General features: G+C 47.4%; 2 long non-coding RNA genes across 4 annotated transcripts in view; one reads left to right on the top strand and one right to left on the bottom strand.

The window, feature by feature from the left end:
• LOC120886524 (uncharacterized) overlaps positions 1 to 19,677 on the top strand; it is a 45,724-nt gene that overhangs the window by 799 nt on the left and 25,248 nt on the right. Inside the window, exon 2 of the long non-coding RNA XR_005729514.2 lies at positions 18,240 to 18,308. This is a non-coding gene — a long non-coding RNA (uncharacterized LOC120886524). The remainder of the gene's footprint in view (positions 1 to 18,239; positions 18,309 to 19,677) is intronic.
• On the bottom strand, positions 11,501 to 13,924 carry LOC144369753 (uncharacterized). 3 transcript variants are annotated; one of them, XR_013429474.1, is made up of 3 exons: positions 13,801 to 13,924; positions 12,961 to 13,708; positions 11,501 to 11,868 (listed from the first exon to the last, which is right to left on the bottom strand). It is a non-coding gene; the product is annotated as an uncharacterized LOC144369753 (long non-coding RNA). The 3 variants fall into 3 exon arrangements; XR_013429472.1 differs by having other exon boundaries at positions 12,961 to 13,924; XR_013429473.1 differs by having other exon boundaries at positions 11,501 to 12,233; positions 12,961 to 13,924.

Here is a 19,677-nt window from a genome sequence, read left to right on the forward strand (position 1 = left end):
TTAGCAGAGCTCTCTCTGCTTCCTGGTTGCCATGTTCTGAGCTGCCTTCCTCGGCCAGCCCTTCCCCTGTGATGTCCTGCCTCACCTTGGACCCAGAGCTCTGGAGTCAGCCGGGTGTGGACTGAGACCTGTGAAAATAAACTTTTCCTCCTTTACATTGTCCTTGTAGGTCTTTGGGTCACAGCAATGAAAAAGCTGACTAAAACAGTGCCCTGTGCTGGCTGGACAGCCAGGAGACACTGCTTGGTTCTCGTCCTCATCTTCCTCACTGGGAAGGAAGCAGGTGACGCTGGATGTGAGATGGCACTTGGGAATAAGACTCCATGGGAACATTATCACAGTGGAACTTGGTAGATATTTGCTCCAAAAATGGACCTAGCAGCAGGGCTTCGACCCGGAAGGCTTGCAGGGCGTAATGCAAGGACTTGACTGTCGGTGGCTTGTGCTTGTGAGAAGTTAGATAACTTCCAGCTACCAGATTTAGAGTTCACTTTAGATACTTCTGGCCTGAATTCAAACTGATGAATCAGAGACATAGAGCTTTTGGGCCAGGCGTCAGTTTCTTTACCATCTAAAAATCCTTTCAAAAGATTTTTATCTTTCTGCAGAATTTAGGTACAAATTGTTGTCTTTAAAAAAAAAATCTGCAAGATTATCTTTGGGGCTGTCAGGAAGCACATGAAATACAGGACATTTCTGTTTGTGGGGACCTCAGATTCATTTGAACCAATGGGTCAGTTGCTGTTTATTGGGGTACTACTGTTGACTGGAATCACATAGTGACAAAGACATTTTCTGTCCCCAAGAAGTTGACCTGTTGGATCAGGAGGACAGTGAGCGTATAAACAAGTGCACAAACAAGACACCCAGAAAGGGGTAAGTGTGAACCCGAGTTCTTGATAAGAAACACACTGATTGGAACTCTGACTAACTTACACAGAGAAGGAATTTAGGAAGAAGGTCAAGGAGCTTACAGAATCATCCGGAAGACAGGGTCAGGAACAAGGAGAGGCAAGGTGCAGCCAGGTGCTGCTGTAGACGCAGTGCACTGAGGATACCCTGGCAGGCGTCCCCAGTGCTGAGGCTGGAATAGCTGCCACCCCAGTCCCACTTCTTGTCACCTCCATTAGCCCCAACCCTGCATCCCAGGGCCGTCCCATGGATCAGCGTCCTAGGAGGCAGCACAGCACCTGCTATGTTAGTCCAGGTGTAATGTGGTCCTAGTGGTCAGAGAATTCCTCCATGAATTGGGATGCCCGGCTGCTGGGATGTCGAGTAGTGCACTGGACAGTGGCTGGGGGAGGGCCTCTCCTGGAGGATGATATTTGAGCTGAGATGCAAATGATGAGAGGAGACAGAGAGGTGAGCCCACAGGAGAATATTACAATGAAAATGTCCAGGTGGAAAGGAGCCCACTGAAGAGAGAGGGGAGGAGAGGGGAAGCAGGTGGGAGTCACCTAAGGAGGAGATGGGGGGTAAGGGAAGCATTTAGATGCTGGTCAGAGTCTTTTATGGCCCTTGCAAATCCCAGCAGAAGGAATGACTTCTCCTCTGAATCTGGTGGAAACCCTTGTGGGTTGGGGTGTTACTTTATTGGGGAGGAAAACACTACCAGGTTATGTTCCAACAAGATCATTACAGCTCTGTGTGGAGAAGCAGCCACTGTGGCCATCCAGGAAGAGACCAAGCAGCTAGAATGAGCCGTGGGGGTGGAAGCGATAAGAGGTGGTCAACTTGTGGGATGAGCACCTCTGGGAGAGTCGGGTGGTGTGAGGTGATATGTCAGCCTACTTTTTACTACTACAACAAAATACCCAGGTGATCAACTTATAAAAAGAAAAGGTTTATTAGCTGGCAGTTTGGAGGCTCACATCCAAGACTGTGTGGCTGTTTGAAGTGGGCCTCTGGTGAGGGTAGAATATCACAGCAGGAGTGCACATCACCCCAAGCTCCTCTTGAACTGGAGCAGAAAGAGTAGAGAAGTGGAGTCCCACAGTCTCTTTTGAGGACGTTCTCCTGTGACCTTGGGACTTCTCATAAGCTCCACCTCCCAAGACCTGCCCCCTCAATAGCCCCACTCTGGAGACCACCTTTACATGTGGACCTTTGGGGAATGCTCGGCCAAATCCTAGGAGGGGATCAGTAGTTCAGAAATAGCTGTCCTGGGGCTCAATGATCGTCAGGGACACGAGAAGGGACACGTGAAGGGTGCAGATGGACATGTGCGTCTGGACTTCAGGAAAGGGACATGTGAAGGGTGCAGATGGACATGTGCGTCTGCACTTCAGGAAAGGGACACGTGAAGGGTGCAGATGGACATGTGCGTCTGGACTTAGGAAAGGGACATGTGAAGGGTGCAGATGGACATGTGCATCTGCACTTCAGGAAAGGGACATGTGAAGGGTGCAGATGGACATGTGCGTCTGGGCTTCAGGACAGGAGCCTGGTGGTTTGGATTTGAGAATCCTAACTGGGTAAATAGAGCCACGAAATAGAATGCTGTCACCAAGAAGAGACTAGGGTAGAGGGATGAGGGAAACTGCACATGGGGCAGAGAAGAGGGTCTCCGAGGGGACTGAGACACATGAGGCAGGTGACTCAGGGGTGAGGCACTGGCAGCCTGGGGAAGTCACTTGTCCTGAGTATCTGGGTGCTACCTTTAAAATGAACCATTTTGGTTTGTGCAACTTCAGATAGGCATTGCAGAGACAACCTGTGTCTCTTAGATCACAGAGTTATTTTTCCTACACGAATTTTATTTATTTATATATTTATCGCATTTGCTTCCACAGAAGGATTTGAGGAAATTTGGTATGAAGTGTTATTTCAGATAACACATTAAAATAGAAAATCAAGATGACATGGAAAGTAGAGGAGGCTAAATACTACGTGTGCTCATATGCTAGCCTGGTAACCAGGATGGAATAGCGCACTTAATCAGTCCCTGGCAGCCAACATGGAAAGGAGCTGGTTAGTGTGACGACCTTCTGAATGGGCAATGTCCCAATCTGAGGGAGACAAGGTGATTCCTATATCAAATGTTAAAAAACGAGTTTAATTTGATCTTTGTCATATAAATGACAAACAATGCCCCAGAAACAGTGCCCATTATTATTTCATCCATGCAGAAGCTCTTGGAGGCACGTTCTACTGTCTTCCATCTTCTGTAGAGGGAGAAAGTGAGGTTGGGAGAGGTCAGGTGCATGCACAGAATCACATGGGGGGGCTCGGATTTGAGCTCCGTTCAGTCTGATCCCAGGGTGGGAGCACTAAACCAACACGATCACTGTCACAGCACTTGCTGGTACACTGTCCCGATGCTGCATCATCTCCATGCTGTACTGTCACCATGTCACCACACTCACTGTCACCACACTGTACTGCCACTATGCTGTCTTGAACTATGCTGTAATGTCACTTTGTGGTACTGTCACCATGCTGCACTGAGCTACACTGTACTGTCACCATCCTGTCCCCCACCGTCCCATAGCACTATTTGCACTGCCATCCCCTGCCTGGCCTGCTTCTCCGAGTTCTTATTTTTAGCTGCCTTTGGATGTCTCCAGCTGAATGACTCTAGCTATACTAGATTCAACTTTCAAACTTTTCCTCCTCACTTCACGTCTCTCTTCTATCTTTTTTTATTTTTTATTTTTTGTGGGGTTGGGGATTGAACCCAGGGCCTTGTGCATGTGAGACAAGCACTCTACCTACTGAGCTATGTCCCCAGCCCTGTCTTCTATCTTTTTGATCCTGCCTACAAACCTGGCAGTCATCTCTGAGTGCTTTGGCTCCGGGGATGAGTGGGTGCTGATGGTAAAGCTGAGGCGTTGGGTGAAATGGTCTCGCTGCCCCTCTGCACTGCCTACGAGCTCTGAGGGTGGTGACCAGCACCTGTGAGTGTGGACTTTAGTGACACCCAGGCTTTGCTTGTTGAGCAAACACTGTGATTCACACCCAGTTGTGAGTAGTTGCAGCATCACGTGGGACACGGAGGAGGCAAGGGTGAAGGATGCCAGGTGTGGGGTCCTGCCGAGGCCTTGGGTGGCCCTCTGCCCCTTCCACAGCCCCCCTGCTCTCCACGGCCCTGCTCCCTGTCTTGGAGGCTCAGTGCACACACTCCTTCCCAGGGTGAGAGGCTTTCTGGGGGGCGTCTCTGGCTGTTGCCTGGCACCTTCTCCATGTGCTCTCCCCACTCCTCTGTGAGCGCCTCCGCACCCACATTCCTGCCTTCAGGAGGGAACACTGCTGGCGCAGGGGGCTGGTGGGCTGCCCTGTGATGCCCCTCCACGAGGGACTTCTTCACAGCATGGGGGCGTGGTGGTAAGAGAAGGCACCTGGGGAGAGGGAGGGGGGGGGAGGGGGCTGAGAGGGGTCCCTGCTGGCAGCCAGTGGGGGCTTCTCCTGGGAAGTCCTGGTGTGGCTTCTCTGCACTCCCCCTGCTGAGATGGTGACGGTGCTCCCCCATATTCAAGGGGCATGCAGAGGCAGCCTGCTGGGTACAGCTGTGGCGAGGCCAGAAGAGAACAGGGTCCACAGACATTCCCATGACTCTTTCAAAACTACAAGCTGCCATTCTGGCCGAGAAGTCAAATAGGGCAAGAATCCCATGGATGAGGTGAACAGGCCTGATTGGTGGCAGCAGAGGCCAGATCTGAGGAAAAACAAATTTAGTGTGTGAAATTATAATTTTTAGTAATTGGTAATCTAGAGATATCAGCCACTTTTTAATATTTAAGATATCTTATTTTGTAGGCTGCCTAACATGAATAACTTTATTTTTCTTCAATAACTGCAACATGCATTCAGTTTAAGCCATTCATATTCAGAAGGACACCTCTCACTTTTTGTGTTGATTTTGTATTCAATATGAGAAAATAATTTAATTCATCTCCTTCTTAAACCTGTGGGACTAGGCCATCGACTCTTTGGCCATTGGCAAAGCATGGCCCTGGTCATGTTGAGAATAATGCAACAAGGAGAGAAGAAAGGTGGAGGTGCAGGCTGTCTGCTAGCTGGCCAGTTGCTGGCTTGCATCTTGCTATGGGAGCCCCATGCTCATTCACAACACTTGTCTAATACTGTCATGTTTTATGTGGTAGTGAACTACGTTTGAGTTACACACCTGGGAGGAGCATCTAAAGAAGTGCATTTCCCGTGCACATCAGCCATGGCCTGCCTGAGGAGCAGACGCAGCATGTGGAACAATGCAGAGGACCGCCACACAAAATTGGCAGTTGTGGATATGCTCATTTTTTTCTGCTTTATTCTTATTACTTAAGATTATTTATGCAGCTCAAGCAAATACAACTTTATTGCAGAGGATTCTCAGATGCCTCAAGAGAAGATAAACTCATCTCTTCTGATATTAATGAAGTAAAATTTGACACCATATCATGCTGTCATAAGTACTTTCATTATGGTCGGTAAGATTCCTGGCGTTTTGCATGTCTCCCTGGAGTTCTACTAGACCATAGGAACGGGTGGAATATCTCCTTCAGTATATCTGTTTGTTGGATGAAGGTGAGCACCAGTAGAAAGTATGTAATAGTTACTGATTTGTTTTTCAAATAACTTCACAGCAACCTTGATATAAAATATTTGCCTGTTTGTGTTGGACACAGGGAACTCTCAGTTTTTTATTTTTGTCTCAGGGGAAAAAATATAATCCTTAGGAAACACTCACTGGCTCTACAGGCCTCCTCCTCCTCTCACCTGGCCCCAGTGCCCTACTCTCAGCCTCCAGCCCCTGCCCCCTACCCCACCTCTCCCCACTGGGTTTTGTGTCTTGCTTTGACTGCATCGAGTAGGAAAAAGGAACTCAGGAGGAAGTGGAGCTGCCCAACGCAACCAATTATTGTAACTGTGCTGCATCAGATCTGGGATTCGGGATCTCAGTGCTTTACTTTCTACATTACCTTTAGTGCTGTACCCTGGAAGAGCTGATTCTGTTTGTTGGAAAGTAAATACTAACTTATTGGAAATAAACACTAACTGCAGATGTTTTGATGTGATGCTCTTGAATACACCATGCTCATAAATCCCAGAGAGATGCTGAGGCTGCTGCAGGCAGATGTAGAGGGGGACAGAACGGAGAGGAGGTGTCAGCAACATGGCAGCTTTTGTAGGAAATAGACGGGTGAAAAGAAGGGATTTGGCCAACTGTATAGTTCTGGGGGTGATTCAGGCCAGCTGCTGTGGGAACTTCGCTTCCTTCAGTTCTTCCTCCAGCGTGCCCTGACCCAGAGGCACCCTCTGATGGTCCTGTGGTGGGCGAGTCTCCCACCTGATTCTGCAGCCCCTGCCCGATGTCTGTGCAGCACTTGGACTTGTTGATGGGCTGTGTGCTTGCTTTCTGTCTTCTCACTTACGTGTCAGCTCCATGATGAAAAGGAATTCGCTGTCAGTTACTGCTTTATCACCAGTGCTCACAACAGTGCCTGGCACGTCATAGCTGCTAAGTAAGACTGAGAGGGTGGACGGATGGAAACCTAACCAGGAGGTTGGCCATGGGCACTGGGCTCAAGCAACTGGAGATGGGAAGTTCCGAGGGTCTGTTACCAAGCATTCTCCAAACAGTGGCCACCAGGAGCTTAATCACCAAGTAAAATAAAGAAGAAGGGACAAACGTGGAAATTTATATGGAGAAAAAAAGACTAAAATATTGGAAATGAGAGTAACTGCGGGTCTCATTTCTGAAGAGTGGAGGGGGAGATGGAGTTGACTAGCCCCAAACCCATCAAACGCACTCTCCTCTACCTGTAGAGAGGATGGATGTTCTGATTCCCAAGACTCTGAACACTGGCTGAACCATCCCTGCAGCCAAGGAGACCGAGAGCACAGGGACTGGAACGATCAACATTTGAGAAAGAGCATGGATTATAAAAGGTTGAGTAGAATGAGAAATCGAAGGGTGCTCAAGTCTGTGGAATGCAAGCATTCACACAGAGCCTGGTGCTGCAAGAGATGCAGAGCACGGAGCATTTCAACATGATCAAAACGCAAACACCACATGTCAGCACTAAAGGGTGCCTCCGATGTGTGTTTCCAAATCCTGCAGTCATTGAAAACTGGAGCAAAATAGCATAAATGAACAACAAAAAATAAACAGATCAACCAAACTCATTATTTCAAGGAAAAATTAACAAACCCGATACCTTTATTAGACTCATAAATAGCAAATGAATAAAAGCTGGAATAAGAAGAAAGCCCAGTAGTTAATATTGTATAAAAAAGGAGGAGAGTTGTTCTCATCAGTAGGCTAATTAATTTGATAAATGGACACTCAGGAGAAATCAATCTGTTAAAATCGGTATGATAGGACATGCTTAAATTTATAAGTGAGCACAACAAGCAAAGTAAGAAAAGTTCAAAAATAAGAAATAAGGCCGCAGACTTGATAAATTCACAGGAAGGTTTTCTAAGTGAAATATCTAATTATTCTAAATAATGACTAGGAACGTTCTGGAAAAGTCGAAGTCTTGCTCACCTCATTCATTCCTCAACTGCATGGGGACAGGAGGACACTTAACAGGACACTGCTTTGAGAAATCTGGTGTCCAACAAAGAAGCTATTTCTAGTATCATCAAGAGAGGGCACAAAATGGGGCTGATTTATCACACAGGCAACGGAAGATGACCAGAGTCAAGCCAGGAGCTGGTGAGGCATCCGAGCATCCCCGTCCCCCCCAGTGGCAGGAAGCCGTGGAGGGTGGAAAGGCAGGGAGGAGGGAATCTGCTGGGCCCCTGGCTGGGCTCAAAGGCCCCCGAGCCCTGGACAAGCAGCACAGGGTTCTGCTTCTAAGGGCAGGCTGAGCTGGGGGGCAAGGAGGACGCGGATGGAAAGAGCCCCTGGGCGGGTGCTGGTGGAAAGGTGACACCTGGGAGCCTGAGGAGTCCTGGCTGTGCGTACTTGGCCCCCGGGGCCGCCTCCTCTAGGGTGTGCTCAGGTTGGTACCAGTCGATGGCATCAGGACATTGGCTTAGACTCTTCCTGCAGACCCAGAGCCCCGAGCTGGCAGAGTGCGCATGGCAATGTGCCCCACCTGCAGGGCTCTGTTTCCACTTCCTCTTCCCCTGTGAGGTGCACAGGCAGCCAGGGACAGGTGTGTGACCTGCCCCGTTGACCTGGGGCGAGGCAGTGCTGGACGCCCTGGCTGAGGACAGAGCTTTTACTGTTTGAGGGAACACTTCCTGTTCTAAGGGAGCAGTCCCTACACCTCGTCTGGCCCCGCTCTTCCTGGTCAAAAGATGTTTTGGCCCCCAAACTGATTTCCCTCCCTCGCAGGATCCCGTGGATGGCCCTGGAGGGCTGTGTGGCTGGGGAAGTACAGGAGGCAGCTCAGGTCTGCTGCAGGTGGTTGTCAAAGAGGATTTCTCCTCACAGAAGGGGGCAGAAGCCTGTCCTCCTGGGATCACATGTGAAAGGAAGGGCTCTCAGGTCCTTGGATGGCACTTCTGGGTGTGAGACATATTCCTGATCCTCAGACCTCTCTGCAGATGCTCTAAGGAAAGGAAGGTCAGGAGCTGTCCTCAGGTAGGACATTAGTTCCTGAAGCCTGGAGCTTCCCGAGGGCATTTTTTTGGGGGGGCTGTTCATCCCTGGGACACAGCTCTCTGTGGCCAGAAGCCTTGACAGAGTCTAATCATCCCTTAGTGCTGGGAGTTGTACCGTTCTCGAAATGAAGACATAATTCTGGATAAGATTTTAACACACACGGTTCACATCAAAAAGTAGTGCACTATCCTGAGTGTACACAGTGAATCTGTCACACTAAAACTGGTATTTTTGATTAATTAATTCTTTTTAAATTTGTTCTATTGCATTATACATGACAGTAGACTGCACTTTGACACATCATACATATATGGAGTATCACTTCTCATTCTTCTGGTTGTCCATGATGTAGAATCCCACCTGTCATGCACTCATATATGTACATAGAGTAATAATGTCTGATTCCTCCTCCTGTCCTTCCTACCCTCAGATCCCCTCCCCTCCCTTCACTCCCCTCTACCTAATCTAAAGTAACCCTATTCTTTCCTAGCTCCATGTACCCCTTCCCCCTCAGCTAGAGAATTACATGCTAAGCAAAACAAACCAGCCAAAAACCAAAGGTCAAATGCTTTCTCTAATACTAGAATTTTTTAAAGACACTACAGCTCTCTGTCACCCACGGGCGTTTAACAAGTGCAAAGAGCACAACCCATGTCTAAGTGAGATAGGATTTCTTCCATGTGCGAAGGGCACGTTCTGCTCTTTGTGGTGGTGGGCAAGAGCCACAGGCTGTCGGGGGAAAGGGCCGTCCTGCTGCAGACTCTGCATTCAGAGAGAACGAACGTGTGGGAGAAAATACCACTGTCTACACAGTGAATCACCATCTGTGCCCCGCGTGCAGACCCAGGAAGGTGTCCAGGGCTGTTGTCACCTGTGTTGAGCGCTGCTGACCACACTTGTACCTCTACACATGTGGCATTCTTGTCCACTCCCAGCTTTATGTAAATGAAAGGGAATGATGTGCATTGTGATCAAAGTGACGTGTCCTACTGACGATGGATGAATAGCACCATCATTCTATAAAAAGAAATTTTATATACTCACACTGTATATAATATGTGAGCTATAAATAATTGACATACCATATTAACATAGACACAGCCTCTGCATAAATTTGACATTAATGAATTTGTCTGCTTCTGTGACTAGCAGCCAGAACAAAAATGATGCAGTTAGGAGAATGGGAAAGGAATTTATAAATACCAAGGGTAATTATTTGTGGGATTATTAATGCTCTCTCTGCATGGTTTGTAAATTTTAAATTAAGTTGTGGACAAGTTAAAGATCATTAACTAACCTTCAAAATACAAAAAAGCTACAGCGATATTTTTAACTAAAAGTATACTCTGTGTATAATAAAATGTGCAGATGGTAAATGTAAGTTTGAGGACTTTTGGCAGTGCCTTATCAACATATAAAACGTTTCCATCACTCCAGAAAGTTTAATCTGCTCCCTTCCGGCCAATTGATGCCCCTTCCCAAGAGAGCTGCTGTTTAGGTTTTTATCATCACCATAGCTTAGTTGTCAAATTCTGGAATCCATACAATTGCAATCATACAGTTTAGACTCTTATTCTTGGCTCAGAATAATGTCTATGTGTTGTGTCATGTGTTAGTAATATATCACATTTTTCCCATTAATCATGGACAGGTATTCCATTGTAGAAAATATAATTTGTTTATACTTCCACATGTTGATGAGTATTTGTGTTTGGGTTTTATCCACTTGGGACTATGATGAAATAAAGCTATGGATTCTCCTATGCAAATCTTTGGTTAACATGGATAAGTCCCCCCCCCTTTTTTTGAGTAAATACCTAAAAGTGGATTTGGGGGGATTTAAGAATTTGCCAGATAATTTTGTGTAGTGGTGTGTACCTTGGCCTTTTCCCACCAGCAGGCCCTGAGAGCAGAGTCCTCCTCTTGGGGCACTGCCCTGGATGGCATATCTTGTGGGTGTTGGCTACTGTGTAGGAGGGTGGCAGCAGACCTCATGGTTTTTAATCTGTGTTTTTTGATGACAAGTGCACAGCTTTCCATCATATTGTGGTCACTCACAGAACTTTCTTTCTTTCTTTCTTTCTTTCTTTCTTTCTTTCTTTCTTTCTTGGTGGTAAAAGATTTGCTAAAGTTTTCACTATTTAAAAAAATGGGCTTGTTTCTCTTTTCATTATTGAACTTTTGGAGTTTTCTGCACATTCTAGATAGAAGCCCTTTACCAGATTTATGTGTGGTGAATATTTCGCCCATTCTGAATTTTGTTCTTTTATGTTCTTGATGGTGCCTTCTGAAGAGCAGAACTTTAAAAATTTAATTAAGTCACTTAATTATTCTTTTTCTTTCATGGAGTGTGCTTTTTGTGTCCTGGGGACTCTGACCACCTCGGGGTTACAAAGATGTTCTCCTCTTTTTTAAAACCTCTATTTTTGACTTTTAACTAGTATATAACATTTCAAGATAAATCTGTGTATTACTAGCTAAGAAATGTGAGAAAAGTACTTCCATAAGGGCCTCAGCCCAGGTGCTGCTGTCCTCGGGTTTGTTTGGATCTGAAGGAGAAGAATGCTGCTCATGGGTTTGGTTTCCAGCCCTGGCACTCCAAGGGATGAGGAAACTACGGTGACATTTTTTGAGAAACATGAACTTTCTGTATATGACTTGGGGCGTCTGTGACACAGTAAAGCAAGTGGGGCGGAAGGAAACAGCCTTCCCGGGCAGTGCTTGGCGGGGGGCTGCTCCGTGGAGGGGTGGACAGGGAGGTGAGCTCCCTTAGTGGATGGAGATGGCAAGCAGCTGTGCCCTGTCCACAGCTGGGGGTCGGGAGGGATATCCCACAGTCAGTCCTGCTCCCAGCAGACTTCAGATCCACACAGCACACCCTTCCCTCTTTAAAAAAGATACACGATCAACATGTTTTTGGTCAAACACTGAGGAATCTCAGACTTTGATAAAGTCAGGGCTTTTATTTTAAAGCTGCACCAAGAGAACAAAATCTTAGTAAAGATTAAAAAACAATAACAAAGTGCCCGCAGTGTCCTATGTCTTGCAGGAAGGTGGTTCGCAGGCTCGTCATCTGCCGGACACAGGCTTTCCTCTGGCCTGGACCTCGGATGACATTCTGTGGTCCACTTCTTCCCTTTAGGGTCGTGAGTTAACTAATGTGACAACAGCGATTTCGTGAAGTCTGAGTCCCCTCTGAAGTGCTGACTGGGCCGCTCGTTCTGTTAGAGTCTATGTTAGTAGTCGATTTTCATAAGGCTCTCAAATGGGTCACAAGAAATTTGTTTTGGCCGTAGAAATTTCAATTCTCTCTGATAAAATTTTTAAAAAATATTCTCATGTTAGCCAGAGGCTTCCCTCTCTTGTGCTCAGGTACGTCTGCTCTCTCATGATGACATAGCCCCTACTTCTCTGTCACAACATTGGCACCATCAGTAGAAGGTGCCGCCAGCGTGGCTTCTTCTGTGCTCTGGGGCAGGAGGAAGCCCTTGACCCTTGTGCTGTCTGTCACAGGCCTCGCTCCTCCACATTTGTGTGAAGGAACCTGGAACCTATTCCACTTTGGAAGTGCGGTACGTTGGTCCCAAGATTGACGCGACTGGCCTTCTGTATTCTCACCAAGTCCCATCCTTCTGGGAAATGCTACCCTCTTGTGAAGCATCCTGGGGAGTAAAATCTGCCGGGAGGGTCAATGGACGTGAGTTTCCTCTTTGTGAGAATTTCTCAGTTCAAGGTGCTGCAGCTATAGCTCGTTTGGGTCCTAAATACATCCCACAGGCCTCAAGTGTTCACCCTGTGCTCAGGGGCTGTGGGAGGTGGAGGCCCTGTAGGAGGCGGGGCAGCAAAGGACTGAGGTGTCTGGGCCCTGGAAGGGGACATGGGGACCCTGCCCCTCTTCTCCCTCTTGGCTTCCCATTGCCACGAGGTCAACAGGCCTCTGCTAGGGCTCTGCTGGGAGGAGCCGTCTGCCCCAGGCTCAGAGCATCCATGCGCTGAAGGCTCTGAAACGGAGCCACAGCAGCCTTTCCTCCTTCCCCGTCATCTACCTCAGTGCTGGTCCTGGGATGAAAGGCCACTAGCTTACGGGCCAGCGCCTAGTGAGCCAACCAGCCGAGGCCCCGCCCAGGCTGCCCTGTACCACAGTGAAAATGCTATTTTCCTTCAACTGGGGAGGAATTAATGGAGACATGGAGCCTCCCCTCGCCCCTCAGGTAATACTCAGCTTTTAAGCTATTTTAGTGGTGAGCTATAAAACCTTCCCTAGTCCTTGGATCATCCCAAGGGAGTATCCCTTTACTGCCATCCCAGCAAGAGGAAGGAATGGGCTCCGTCATGGCACTGCACTCAGTAGTACTTAAGTGGCCAAGGCTTAGTGCCCTCTTCTATGAAGTTGGGATACTGACCTGTTTCCCAGGTTGGCACTGAGGAGTGGATGATGAGGTCACACAGGGGAGTCGCAGATGAGCATTTAAGTTCCCCGGCCTTCTCCTGTGCCTCTGGCAGTGCACACATTTATACTAAGAATTATCAGGATGAAAGATTGAAAAAGCAAAAATGCAGGAGAAATATAGGTGCATGTTTTTTGTTGGTTCCTGCAGCAGGTCTTTGATTAAAGTGATGGATGGCTTGCTACAAAGAACACTGGGAAGGATAAATGGGAGCAGCTGGGGAAATGTAGGGATGGCTCCACCCTTGGTAAATGGCAAAGCAGTGGCCCCCCGCAGACCAGGTGAGACACCTTCCTCTGAGCCTGGATGAGAGCCTGCAGGTGCTCCATGGAGGGGCAGAGGCCAAGGCACTGATGGCAAATGCTTGGAGTGTCAGGCTGGGTTTGGGCATGACAACAGCCACCTAACACCCAGGATAGGAAATGGGGCCCCACAAATGTGGGAAGAGTCAGGGGAGTTAGGTCAACATGGCTATTGCCATGGATCAGGGTACTGTCACTGAAGACCTCGGCCTCAAGTGGCTCAAAGCCTCATAGAGTCCAGGCAGCTGGCAGAATCCCACCGACTCACTCCACAGCAGCAGCAAGGGCTCCAGGAGGCCCGAGGAAGCTCAGCAGACCTGTATCTGCACAAACATGGGCACCACCATCAGCCCCGGAACGACGGCTCTCCTTGTTGTCACAGTGCTTCTTCTCAGGTGACTCTTGTAAGAAGGGACCGTGGGGAACATGATTGCTCCCTGTCACCCAGAGGGACCTGGAGTACCAGGCACTTAGGGTGTTCGGCAGCACTTACCTTCCTGCTCCCTGTGCGGCGCGGGCACTGGGATGGAGTCTGTGCTCCTGGGGAGGCCTTACGCCGAGGCGGGGTGGACCTGTAAGCCCAGCTCTCTCTGACTCCCCACCTGGCTGTGTATGCCTACGTGTTCACGAGTTTCTCTGCATATCTGGGCCAAGGCCAGCTGCTAGTAAACAGTGAGTTATTAATTCTGCACTGACTAAGCTTTTGGTTTTCCTTCCAAACTTTCTGGTGAAATAGAATCTATATAAGAACCTTAAGGTGCAGTTATGGAACAAGTGTGAGCCAAACCACATTGTGATTAGTACTTGGGTAACTGTGCTGAGGAGGCTAAATGAGCAATCCCGCCCCTTTCTATCCTTGCTCTTTGTAAACCTTTTTCCTCTCCCTGAACTGTTTCATGGGTGTACATATTCTACAGCTCTTTAGATCACGCTAGGATTTTATAAATAGGTGCTGTCTTCTTTGTTGTCTTCCTCATGACTTAGGTAAATGTGTTGCAGGTGAGGACACACCTTTCTTCTCCAGTTGAACCCTGACCCAAATATCCTTACTACATTTGCCTCATAGTGTTTATTTAAATATTGCTCCAAATGCTATTTTCTTTTCATCTGATATGTTATCATACATTCCTACATATTTAAGCTGTTAATCCATAAAATAACTTATTTTTCCATGTACATTTTTTCATATATATATATATAGTATTTCAAAAATAGAAAACATTACCTTATCACACTTCAGTTATGGAAACCATTTATTTTTTTTCCACAGGGTTGGAGCAATGTTTCTTTAAAATACTGTATGGGGGACAGATATTAGAAAACAATTCATCAAATTTCTTTTATGATTCAGCAATGTGAATCCTATTGAGTTTGGCTCTGAATTTTGAAGCTGAGCATGTGATGTATTTCTCAGCCTCACCAACATTTATTTATACTGGCTATTGCTTGTAGGATTGTATATTTTTCTCAGCAATTTTAATAAACTACCAGGAACAAGTTGTACCTCGTGAGCATCTAATGACATATTCAGTACATCTTGACTCAGCAAAAACGCTTTAGTTTTTTCTACAAGGCAAGCATTTGGCTGTAATACAAGTGCGCGAACAGGGCAGATAATTCAAAGTCAGGAATGGAGCTGGGTCCCAGACTTCAGTGAACAGCAAGATAACTGGTGATAGTGCTGTCGGCCTCTTAAAGATGTGCAAATCCTCTCCCAATATCCTACCACTGCCTTTCCTGCAAGCTCGGTTCCATAAACAAATCCCATTATTGCAGTTTGGCTGGATGTCCACTATGCAGAGTTTTCTATAATGCCTACTATGACCTAGTGTGACCAAGTGGAAAAGTCATTTACTCCTGAGGGGGACTAGGAGGTTGGCGTCAGGCCCCTGAGAGCCTTGCACCTGCTGGCTGAGTGTGCCAGGCTGCAGGGTCCCCTGGCAGCGTCACTGCCCTGCCCTTGCTGGCTCCCAAGTGAGAAGGGCTGGCTTGTTGGCTACTAGTTACATCGCTGGCTGTTGGTCCAAAAGTGCCAAGTCCTGGGTTCCTTTCCTGTGTCACACTTGTGCCGTGTGTAGCATAGATGTACCTGCAGGGTCACCGACTTGGGTTGTGGGAACATAGGAAAGCAACAAGAACTTGAAGCTCTGCCATAATTCATGAAGTCATGAGTTATGAGCCAGGAGTCTTCCATCTTCCTCCAGCCCCATGAACTAGTAACAGGCCGGCATATTGCTTCTAACTTGGGCAAAATACCAGACCCTTCATATTTTTATAATGTGCTTTGTTTATGGCTATTACAGTGCTGCTTTTCTGTAGCAGCCAATAGTAACAATAGTGAAGACTGCAGCAAGGCATTTTGAGCACTTCCTGTCCCAGGTGTGACATGTGCTGGCTTTGCACTGGTCTTGATGGTAGTATGGCGGTGTGCAGTGGGAAGTGAACAAGAGTCTAGACAGCAGCTAAAGCCTGGCGTGAAGCTTCTGTGATGTCACTGAAGTCCCAGTCTCCTGACTGTACTGCCACTTTTAGCCTGTGGCTCTGTTTTTTCCTCAACCCCTCCCAGTTTCTCCTCCAACATCTGATATCTCATCCCCCTACATGCTCTTGCTTCTTGCTTCACTTGGAAAATTGAAGAGCTCTGAAGACAGCCTCCACGTCTCCTCCAGGCAGAGCAGGTTTTGCCCTCCATCTATTTCTACCAGAACTTCCTGAGGTGCAGACCCGTGGCCAGCTCAGCGCCATTGCCCAGAAACTTGGCAATTCCCAAGTCTCTCCAAAAACACATGCATTAGAACTCTGGAGGGGGTCCCCCACTGGAATGCAATCTCCAGGCTTGTCCTTTGTTCCAGTTGACACCGAGAACAATGCCTGGAGCATCGTGGGCTTTTGATGATGTTTGCTGACTTGAGCGTTTCCATGTCATGGCCACCAAGCAGGGCACTTCCTCCCATTACACACTTGCATTTCAGGCAGGAAAAGGAAGATGAAAACAAAGATGAAAAAGAAGAAAGAGAAGGAGGAGAAGAGGGGAAGAGGAGGAAGAAGAGGAGAAGATGGAGAAGAAGGAGAATGGAGAGCTGGGATTGAACTCTGGTCTCTGGCTCCATCCTGTTGTTGACAATGACCCCGTGCAGTTGCTAACGACCCCACCCCCCCTAATTAATCCAACCAACTAACACCTGTTTTTCGACACTAATCTTGATAAAACATTATCTTAGATACTATGAATGAATATATTTGACACTTTTTGCCATTATGAATTCTATATTCCCGTAGTCACTAAAAGATATAATCACATGAAAAGATGACGGACAAATTAATTATCCAAGAAGTCTATGCTTTCAGAATTCAGAGAAAGAATCCACCCGGGGCCAGGATGAGGAGATATCAGAAAAGAGGTGTGGTTTTATATGGACTTGGAGAACGGGCTCATGGGGAGGAATAGGGAGGGATGTTTAGGTAGCAAGAAAACCATCTGTGTCTTGGCAGAAATGATGAGTGTCCTTGGGCAGGACAAAATCTGAGAAATAGTCCTGGGGAGATTAATCATAATCTTAATGCATACTGACACAAATGGAGATGGATGATTTTAATAAGCATGCTGCTGGTGGATACACCAATTAGTAAGGTGGATGGACGTGAATTCATAGCCATCACATTGTATTAATAAGAAGAAAATTATTTGGTTGGTAAAATCAGGGATGCAGAACCCTCTGAAGGCAAGGACCATGATCTCTGTATAGTAGTTATCTCCTTCCAGGGCACTGCCTGCATGGTACCTCCAGATCCTCAATTTGCTGGGTAGACTGTAGTTGAATGTATCAGACTTTAGAAGCTGTCACATATATAATGACTTTTTTCAAGTTATCAATGCGTTTGTTTGTCTGTGTGTGCTCTTTATGTTCTATGGCAATTCCAGATGCCTTGTTTTGTTCTATGGACGGCCCATGGTGTTATGGCATCCGTAGTTGATTGACAAGGTGACTGCATGACACTGTCCCTGGGCAGGTCTAACAGACCCAGCCACCCTGCCAAGTTCCTCTGTCTTAGAGGAGTCTTGGTCCACTAGGACCCCAACCCATGCAATATAGTGTCGACAGCTGCACCTCATTCTTTACACTTGGGCCAGAAGCTCTATGTGGTGGATGGGGAATTCCTGTTTTTCCATCCACCTGTGCAGGTAAAGGCTTGTGGCTTTTGCCACAGTTGGTTAGTGCCACATGTTGTGTTCACCTGGATGTCCCCTCTCACTACCTGTTCCCTCCTTGGTGAGGTAGACTGTCTTGGGGAGCCCCTAGTTGTCCTCATGCAGGAGAGCAGGGGGTGCTGTGCACAGGCGTCTGAGTGGAGAAGCCCCTGAGCAGAGTCCCCGTCCCCTCTGCACTGTCAGTGGTGGAGAATGCGCTTCTCGGGACCTTGCTGTCATCCTCAGCCTAGTCACGTGTCTGGTTGTGCCATGGGTGTCTTCTGGGCTGAAACCTTTCCTGCTCCCTCAGTGTGATACCTGAGGCAGCAGTCCTATTTCAAAGAGCAAAATGAGTCTCATTTCAGAAAATCCCGCCTGTGTGTCCCTTCCCTTTCCAGTACCTCGGAAACATGGGACACTTAGTGGGGCTGATGCTGCTAGCTGGTGCCTGAGACGGGTTGTTGTCATGGTTTAGACATGAAGTGTCTCCAAAAAGCTCACATGTGAGACCATGCAAGAAGGTCTAGAGGAGCAATGATTGGCCATGAGAACCTTAATCCGATCAGTGATGAGTCCTCTGATAGGATTAACTGAGTGGTGGCTGAAGGCAGGTAGGGTGTGGCTGGAGGAGGTGGGTCATTGGGGGTGTGATTTATGGGGTATATATTTTATATCTGGTGAGTAGAGTCTCTTTCTCTGCTTCCTGATCATCATGTGAGCCCTCCACTACATTCTTTCCCCAGGATGTTCTGCCTCAACTCAAGCCCCAAGGGAATGGAGCCAGCTATCTATGGACTAAGACCTCTGAAATGGTGAGCCTCCCAAATAAACTTTTCCTCCCTTAGAATTGTGTTTGTCAGGTCTTTTAGTCATGCACTCTGAGAAATGGCCCCTGGCATCACTTAGGGATGCGACTGAACTGCCTGGGCTTGGGTGGAACGAGCCAAGGCAGCATCTAGCATTTCTAGTCCAGTGAATTCTCACCCCAGCCAAATTGTATATTTTCCCTTCTGATCCTGATTTCATAATTTAATTCCAAATGAACACTTAAGCACTTTGTTAATCCCACACAATGAATTTTGGGGTTAAATAAAGATTATTTTCAGTCTTTGAACTTCACTTGTTGATTGTGAAATATGAGACAGTGGGGGCTGACATGATTGTAAAACCTAAACGTTGTATAAAATCTACTCTGGTGCTTAACTCTAGGGCCACAAAGCAGGTCGATGGCAATGACTTGGCTTAACCTGTGGAGCTAGGATGAGTTTGCAATAAGTCGGCAATAACATAACTTATACCTGGTGACAAAGTAGCAAGAGAACCTCAAGAAGCAAATATTTTATGTAATAAAGTAACCAGGTGTTGTGGGGCAGGTGCTCAGAGAACACAGCATGTCCACACATGTGGACACAGATTGTCTCGCATGCACTAGAGGGGAGTGCAGTGTGCCGTCCCAATCCATGAAGCTCTATTTCTAACCCATGGAACTGTGGGCAGGAAATCTGTGCTGTTGGAGTCACTGTGTTGATGGTAGTTTGTTACAGCAGTTGGACAGGAATACACAGAGACCATGCCTGAGCTGCTCAGCAAGCGTCTCTACTTCCTGACACATGCATACTTTTGGATGAATGAATGAGGGAATGAAGGAGTAAAGCCACTTGCTATTCAGAATCACATCAACTGGAATCTGATTGACGGGTACTTTTGTGGATCTACTGTCTCAGGCAAATGGGGTTCAATTTACTGGCCTTAAAATATTACAAAGTCCAGAAACACCTACTTCAGAAGTCAAGTGCTTGTGGGAGGCAGCCCTGGGGACTTTAAAGCAAGGCCAAAGTGGCCTTGGATCCCAACTGTGTTGCTGGGCAATTACCCAACCTCACAGGTCTCTTCAGGCTCCCAGGGAGCAGATGCAAACACACTCTTTAGAGGTGTTCCCAAGGTGGGATAAGATGAGGTCTGCGTTCCCTCTTTACTGTGTTTGCTGAGTGCCTCCCAGGTGACAGGAGCTGTTTTAGGCCCCGGAGCTACAGTGATGACCAAGGACAGAGTTAATCTGGTAGTGCCCCATTGAGGGTCTTCTGCAGGAGGACCACTCTGCCCTGGCCCCCTGCCCACCCTCACTTTCCCCAGGAGGAGTAGACAACTTATCTGACGGATGAACTGGGAAGAAGGAGCTGC

The sequence above is a fragment of the Ictidomys tridecemlineatus genome, chromosome 13 (genome assembly GCF_052094955.1).
Source record: "Ictidomys tridecemlineatus isolate mIctTri1 chromosome 13, mIctTri1.hap1, whole genome shotgun sequence".
Taxonomy (NCBI): domain Eukaryota; kingdom Metazoa; phylum Chordata; class Mammalia; order Rodentia; family Sciuridae; genus Ictidomys; species Ictidomys tridecemlineatus.